Below are 7,796 nucleotides of genomic sequence, written 5' to 3'. Positions count from 1 at the left end.
CGTAGCCACATACTCTACATCATTATTGATGACCAATGGAAAGTATATTAGTTGAATCTTTCTTTTCTTCACTAAAGACATGAAACTCTACGCTGTTGTTGTGTAGTAATAATGAAATCTGTAGAAATTTAAAAACTTCTTATTTCAAGTGGATGCAACTAATTCCATAGTATCCAGTATACTGCGCATTCTTTACATGTACAATCAAATAAGATGATAAAATGACGAAAGACTATTTCTCATCGTTCCCAAATGACTATTTAACAACAGTTGGAATTATACAGAAAACATCAATTTAACACATCCATACTTCTCAAATATAAAATAAAATCGCGGACAAAAATAATGAGATACCTTTAGATCATTATTTGAATTCAATGCAAAGTCAAATGACCTAATAGAAAAACAATGTTTGTATTTTACAAATGGCGGAAAGCAAAACAAGTGAATGAACGACGCACGTACGTACGTATGCAATGAAGAGGACTAGAAACGAATATTCAATCGTAAAAAATCGTTTAAAAATAACTTTTTATTCCGCAATCTTGAACAAGCAATTTTGAAACTGACATTGTAAACGGCTTAAAAATATTGCATTTATGAAGTGTTAAACAACATTGATTAATTTCAAATAACGATAAACTTTGTCTGTGTTATATTTAAGAAAAACACCCGTTGAGAAAAGCACGTCTAGAAAAAATTCTCTCTCACACAAAACGCTTGACTTCCACAAGGAATTACAATGTTTTGTACTCCATACATCATTTTACCTTATTCTTTGAGGTCGCTTTAACATCGGGTAATTTATAATCTGTCTTCGACGGTGGCTAAGACGTTTACAGAAACCTGATGAAATAAAAGTAATGTTAAAACATGTTTCAAAATAAGACAAATAGTGCGCAAATACACAATTAAATAACAACGTATTCATTCTTTCCAAGTTCCGTTTCTTCGTATTCAAAATCTATTTCATTTTAAGCAACAAACCAAATATGCTCCACATGATTTTAACATAATATATATAGTTATTCATAACAAAGAGAAATATCACAATGTTACAAAAACGAGGCAAGATTGTGATGTCTTAGCGTAAACTGCCCGTATATTTTGATTCGTCAATTTTTGCACACAAATTTCACGTAACAAAATTATCTAACCGTCAGCTTTCGTCGGCTTCCAATCCTTGTGATCTAGGAATAAATAATGGTAAAAAATATCACATGTATGAGAATAAAAAGCTTGAATATAGTTTTGAAATTTCAAAGTCAACAACCTTGCTTTAAAATCTTTTTTCGTCTTTGCTCAAGTTGTTTTTTTTTTATTTCGTCCTCGATGCAAGACGAAACATTTCAATGTAGAATTAGCACCTCAAACAAATAAAAATTATCTTCACATAAGATCTTTTTAGTCCTCTCGTGAAATATGAAATATTGATTATATTTTGTAAAAATCATTCATAACCCTGAATGCTTTTTATATAAATACTACATTCTCAACTTATATCATGAAATGAATAATGACAGCCTATGGTCGACATTAGAATGAAGTTTTTCCAATGAAACTGAGGTAATATTTATACTGTAAGAATTTCTGCTGGGTTTGTAAAACACACGAAAATTACTCAGACAGTTGCTTTATAATGAACATTCCCTCACGATAGTCAACACGACTCTCGGTGACCGCAGCAAAATTGATATGTAAATTAAATATTTTGTTTTCCATAATTGAATACCAAACCCACTTCTTAAAAAGCTGTGCGTTGCTATTGTCTAGGGTTTTAAATAGCACAATGAAATACCATAAGCTATAAAATTATAAAGAACGAAAAGTTAATGTTTATCATTAGTGTCTGATTAATCCAATCAGAAAAGCCATTTATAATTGATACTAGGTTGTAACATAAAGCTGAGCAGTAGCCACATAATGTTCACAGCAATTTTTTACAATCCAAATCCCAACTAAAAACTTCTTACATAACGTACGTACATGACAACCAATATAAGTTCGTGAAAGATCGCAATACAGCGACACTACGCGATCAGTTGAGCTTCTCATGACAGAGCCAATCATTGTACACGAAAGCAATTCCTATTGAAATTCGAAATAGAGAAGTTGAAATCCGAGTTGAAACTAGAACCAAACGCTTATTTATGAATTTAAAACTAGACTAAATGCTTGATGCAGTGGTAACAGGTCTAATGTAGATGGCCAAAAGAAAACAAAAACAGTTTATTTATGCTGCTTTTTTTTGTCTTTGTCAGACGATTCTTCGTTCTTAATGGTCATATCTTTGCATTACTTACAAAACAAGTTGAAAACTTAACACAATTTATTACAAAATTTAAAATGAGTACAGAGTGAACGTATGAAATGTTCACATCAACATGCATAATAAAATCTTGGCATAAGATATTTTAATGTAGCTATTCATGATGAAGCTAAAGATTTCAAAAACGCTTATTTTCCCTTTGGTTTTCTGAATTTAAGTAGCATCCACTATTATCCTTCATGCATCATGCAAGAAGACGCAGAGAAACGACCAACAAACACAATTATGTACCTCAGATTCCCCACACCATCCTCGCTAGATTGCGTTGCTGTCTTTCGTTTTCTGTTTGTCGCGTTTTTCTGTTCTATCATCTTTGTCCTCAATTTTCCAAACTCTCAATTCACTATCAGCACAACTAGTAATTAACCTTGTTTCATTCTTGACGACGACAAAGCCCCAAACCTTAAAAAAATGTACATTACAGTGACTTTATTACTGTTCCTAAATCCCTGTTTCTAGCCAAGTATTCATCCTTATTCTTTACGGAGAGTGAAGGTGACAATCCTACATCCTATCAAAACAACAAATTCATAGGTTCCATTCACCTCTGTTTTATGACCAACCAAGGTGAGAAAACAATGCTGTGAATCAAGATCCCAAAATTTCACGAAAGTGTCTTTGGAACTAAAAAGACAAAACCATTAAATATAAACTAGCTTCTCCGATTTAAGATGAAAATAGATCTTCTACATTTTACCTAGTTATAAGAACATTTTGAAAATGAAGAAACCGACACTTGTCACCAGTTTAAATGTTCTGATCCCTTTTTTTCTGGAAGGAAAAAAAATTTAATTCATTGTCGGTCATTCGAATCTCATATAAAATCATTTTCTACATCGCCAACAGAAAACAAACCAGATTTTAAAGACCTTTGGCATAACTAAATATAAATCAATGCAAAATACTATTATTATATTGTTTTTTATGTAACCAAAATTTTACACTCATATAGTGTATAGTGCAACTGCATTATCAATAAAGTTTTGCTTTAGATAACTATATGAAATGATTAATTGCAACAAATATTCGTAATTATTTTATACCGACTATACGAAGTCTATGTCAGCTTTACATAAAAAGTCTTTGTTGAAACGCATTCAGGAATGGTTAGGATTATGCAACTCAGTTGATGTTCGTGCGTTGATAGTGTTGTGGAAAAGTTCGTAATGTTTTCCTGAATATTACGTTATTCTTATATTACACATATTTCATAATATTAAACTGATCGTGTGTCTTTTTGTGGTGAGTTACACAAGGTACATTTATTAATGATAACATCTGTGGAGTAATAAAATAACCTATATCGCATGTAGATAGTTGCTATATAAAAGATTTTTATAAATTTACTGTTTGCACTATGGAGACCTTTAGGAGAACTCACAACTTCTCCAAACTTGGCATAAGCCAGCGTAAGCACTTTTTATTATAAAAACGTACTGCGTGCAATGATGCGGAACAGGCAAATTAGAAAAACGTTTTAACTTTTCCTCTAACATGACTTTGATTGATCAGCAAATTCCCTTAAATTGATTGATTGATTTAATTGGTAGAGCTCAGATTGTTTTGCAAACACACCTATAGACCAACTGCTTGCATTGCTCTTAGCTACACTTATGAAGGTTTTCAATAACTTGCTCAACTGCCACAAAAATACCTAAATGCACGAAAATTTTTTTCTGCGTTTCTGCTGCCACCTTGGTTAACCAATTTCATGTACAATTGGAAATTTTCCAACTCAATCTTCAACTATTTCAGTTGTCCATAAATTGTATTTATAAATAAGTAGTGCTCATCTTATGATCATTTTATGATCCATAGATGGAGTCAAAAGAAGAAAGGAATAACTACTACATGCAGAAAATACTTACAGATGTTGTTGAAAAGAAACTTGTTAATTTATTTATCTATGAGTGGAACAATAATTACAAAAAATCCCACGGAGTATGGGAAAATACTAAAGTTACTGGCCAGAAGTTGTTCAATATTGAAAAAACAAAAAAGCCACCTCTTGGCAAACATATTCTGTTAAATTTTAAAGATGGTGACACAAGTAAGTGGGATTGTACAACACTGTTTGCAGCAATACTGTATTCCGACTCAATTGGAACAAAAGTTAACCCAAAAGTTAGAGATGCAGTAAATGAAATTCGTAATATAAGAAACAAATTCACCCATGTAAATAAAGGTCAAGTATCGGATACCGAATTTGACAAACTGGTTTGTGATATTGAAAATTCGTTTCAAGATCTAGGATTTTCATTCAATGAAATTAATGAAATAAAAAGTAATCGAAACAAATTTAATTCTTTTCAAGTACTTCCTTGCAAACCAAATCATAGCATTGTTAAACGTATAGAGTTACTTAATCAAATCACAGCAGATCTGAATAACTTGCGCAGTACTAACAATAATGAACTGACATATTACTATATTTCTGGTAATCCTGGCAGTGGTAAATCTCAATTAGCCAGACAAATTTGCGACGAAATATTTAACTCTGTTGACTGGGAAAATAAAACTACATTTGTGATGACACTCGAAGGAAAAGATGCTGACTCTCTATTAAAAACTTATAATGAACTTTGTCAACGTTTGAACATCCATGAACATTTTATTGAAAATATTTTAAAAAGGTAAAAGCAGCGAAGACAGAATCAAACACTTTCATTTCCTGCTGACACAAAACTGAAATCTTGGAAAATATGGTGGATTGTTGTAGATAACGTGATTGAACTTGATAAAATTTATCAATTATTACCTCAAGTTGGTGATCATAATTGGAAAAATGGACAAATTGTTGTAACTGTCCAAAATACAGATGCTATACCACCAGATGAAATCTAAACAAACACATTTCAATCAGTCATGGTATGAATGATAAAGAATGTCGTCAACTTCTATCTGTCTATACCGATGTTCATAATCACGATGAAGAGTTTTTGAAGAAGTTGTCAGAAAAATTAGATCGTCAACCATTGGTCCTGGCAAGTGCTGCTTACTACGTAGGTAGTGCAAAAAGTGCAAATATGGAATTCACATGGGAGCAATACTTCAATAAGTTGACTGAAGGAGAGCGACAGAGCATGGATGCCGCATTTCAGAAGATCAATACAGCATATTCTGGAGGTAAATCAACCTTATTGAAAACTGTTGAGCTGGCAGTACAAAAAAGTGCTCAAGAATCCATATTAATGGAAAAAATTTTTGGTCTTTTCTCGATAATATCATTCGATCCGTTACCACAAGATATTATTATACAATTTATTGAAAGCATTGATCCACATATATCTGCAGAAGATATATGTCTTCAATTAAACCATTGTTCGTTAATTCTTCAATCGGAAAACAACGACATCCGCCTGCATCGCGTTGTACATGAAGCCATCACAAACTATCAATCTTCGCAGACTTCTTGCAGTACACAAAAAGCAAATAATTCGACTAAGATGTCTGTACTTGCGTGTCAAGTTGCTTGGGCACTCTATCATTTTAAAGACAGAGAAGATCAAATTAAAATAACTCCACATCTTATTAAATTCATAAACAATTCGTCATTTAAGCAATTTCAAAATAAGTTGATAAACGAGAAATCGTTATTTTTTTTCTATAGAAAACAAAAACTCAATGAAAAAAATTTGAAAATTGCCATTTACTTTGTAAATGTATTAGAAAAATTTGCCAACTATAAACAGGCCATCAATGTACTTAAGGATATAATAATAATTCAAACTAGAGAGTTAGGTGTCAATCATGTTGATGTTTCATATTCGTACAACGAGCTGGGTAAGTTGCTCTGGAAGAATGGAGAATACAAAAAGCAAAAGATTTTATGAACGAGCGATGGAAATTCAAACAAAAGCATTTGGACCTGACCATGTTAATAACGCGACAACGTACAACAATCTGGGTTTGGTTTACAATGATATGGGAGAGTACGAAAAGCAAAAGATTTTTACGAACGAGCAATGGAAATTCAAAACAAAACATTTGGACCTGACCATGTTAATATTGCGACAACGTACAACAATCTGGGTTCGGTTTACAATGATATGGAGAGTACGAAAAGCAAAGATTTTTAAACGAGCAATGGAAATTAAACGAAAGCATTTGGACCTGACCATGTTAATATTGCGACAACGTACTGCAATCTGGGTTCGGTTTACAAAATATGGGAGAGTACGAAAAGCAAAAGATTTTACGAACGAGCAATGGAAATTAAACGAAAGCATTTGGACCTGACCATGTTAATATTGCGACAACGTACTGCAATCTGGGTTTGGTTTACAAAAATATGGGAGAGTACGAAAAAGCAAAAGATTTTACGAACGAGCAATGGAAATTGAAAAAAGCATTTGGACCTGACCATGTTAATATTGCGACAACGTACTGCAATCTGGGTTTGGTTTACAAAAATATGGGAGAGTACGAAAAAGCAAAAGATTTTTACGAAAGAGCAATTGAAATTCAAACAAAAGCATTTGGACCTGACCATGTTAATATTGCGGCAGCGTACAACAATCTGGGTTCGGTTTACACTAAAATGGGAGAGTACGAAAAAGCAAAAGATTTTTACGAACGAGCAATGGAAATTAAAACGATAGCACTTAAACCTGATCATGTTAATATTGCGACAACATACTGCAATCTGGGTCAGGTTAACAAAATAATGGGAGAGTACGAAAAAGCAAAAGATTTTTACGAACGAGCAAGGGAAATTCAAACGAAAGCATTTGGACCTGACCATGTTAATATCGCAACAACGTACAACAATCTGGGTTTGGTATGCAGTAAAATAGAGTACGAAAAGCCAAAGATTTTGCAACGAGCGATGGAAATTCAAACGAAAGCATTTGGACCTGACCATGTTAATATTGCGACAACGTACTGCAATCTGGGTTTGTTTACATGATATGGAGAGTACAAAAAGCAAAAGATTTTTACGAACGAGCAATGGAAATTCAAACGAAAGCATTTGGACCTGACCATGTTAATATTGCGACAACGTACAACAATCTGGGTTTGGTTTACAAAAATATGGGAGAGTACGAAAAAGCAAAAGATTTTTGCGAACGAGCAATGGAAACTCAAACAAAAGCATTTGGACTTGACCATGTTAATATTGCGATAACGTACTGCAATCTGGGTTTGGTTTACGATGAGATGGGAGAGTACGAAAAAGCAAAAGATTTTTACGAACGAGCAATGGAAATTCAAACGAAAGCATTTGGACCTGACCATGTTAATATTGCCACAATGTACTGCAATCTGGGTTTGGTTTACAAAAATATGGGAGGGTACGAAAAAGCAAAAGATTTTTACGAACGAGCAATGGAAATTAAACGAAAGCATTTGGACCTGACCATGTTAATATTGCGACAACGTACAACAATCTGGGTTTGGTTTACAGTAAATTAGGAGAGTACGAAAAGCCAAAGATTTTGCACGAGCGATGGAAATTCAAACGAAA

The 7,796-nt window shown here is 33.1% G+C and overlaps 2 long non-coding RNA genes across 2 annotated transcripts; both read right to left on the bottom strand.

Annotated features, from left to right (window-relative positions):
* Positions 1-35: 35 nt before the first annotated feature.
* On the bottom strand, positions 36-399 carry LOC124443361. The gene is made up of 2 exons (XR_006947636.1): positions 355-399; positions 36-118 (listed from the first exon to the last, which is right to left on the bottom strand). It is a non-coding gene; the product is annotated as an uncharacterized LOC124443361 (long non-coding RNA).
* Positions 400-2,623: 2,224 nt separating this feature from the next.
* On the bottom strand, positions 2,624-3,063 carry LOC124443357. The gene is made up of 3 exons (XR_006947633.1): positions 3,027-3,063; positions 2,875-2,953; positions 2,624-2,731 (listed from the first exon to the last, which is right to left on the bottom strand). It is a non-coding gene; the product is annotated as an uncharacterized LOC124443357 (long non-coding RNA).
* Between the last annotated feature and the right edge of the window lie 4,733 nt (positions 3,064-7,796).

Source organism: Xenia sp. Carnegie-2017, unplaced genomic scaffold, assembly GCF_021976095.1.
Source record: "Xenia sp. Carnegie-2017 unplaced genomic scaffold, XeniaSp_v1 HiC_scaffold_20, whole genome shotgun sequence".
Taxonomy (NCBI): Eukaryota; Metazoa; Cnidaria; class Anthozoa; order Malacalcyonacea; family Xeniidae; genus Xenia; species Xenia sp. Carnegie-2017.
The sequence above is the reverse complement of the archived record's forward strand: the minus strand, read 5'-3'. Positions and strand labels throughout refer to the sequence as shown.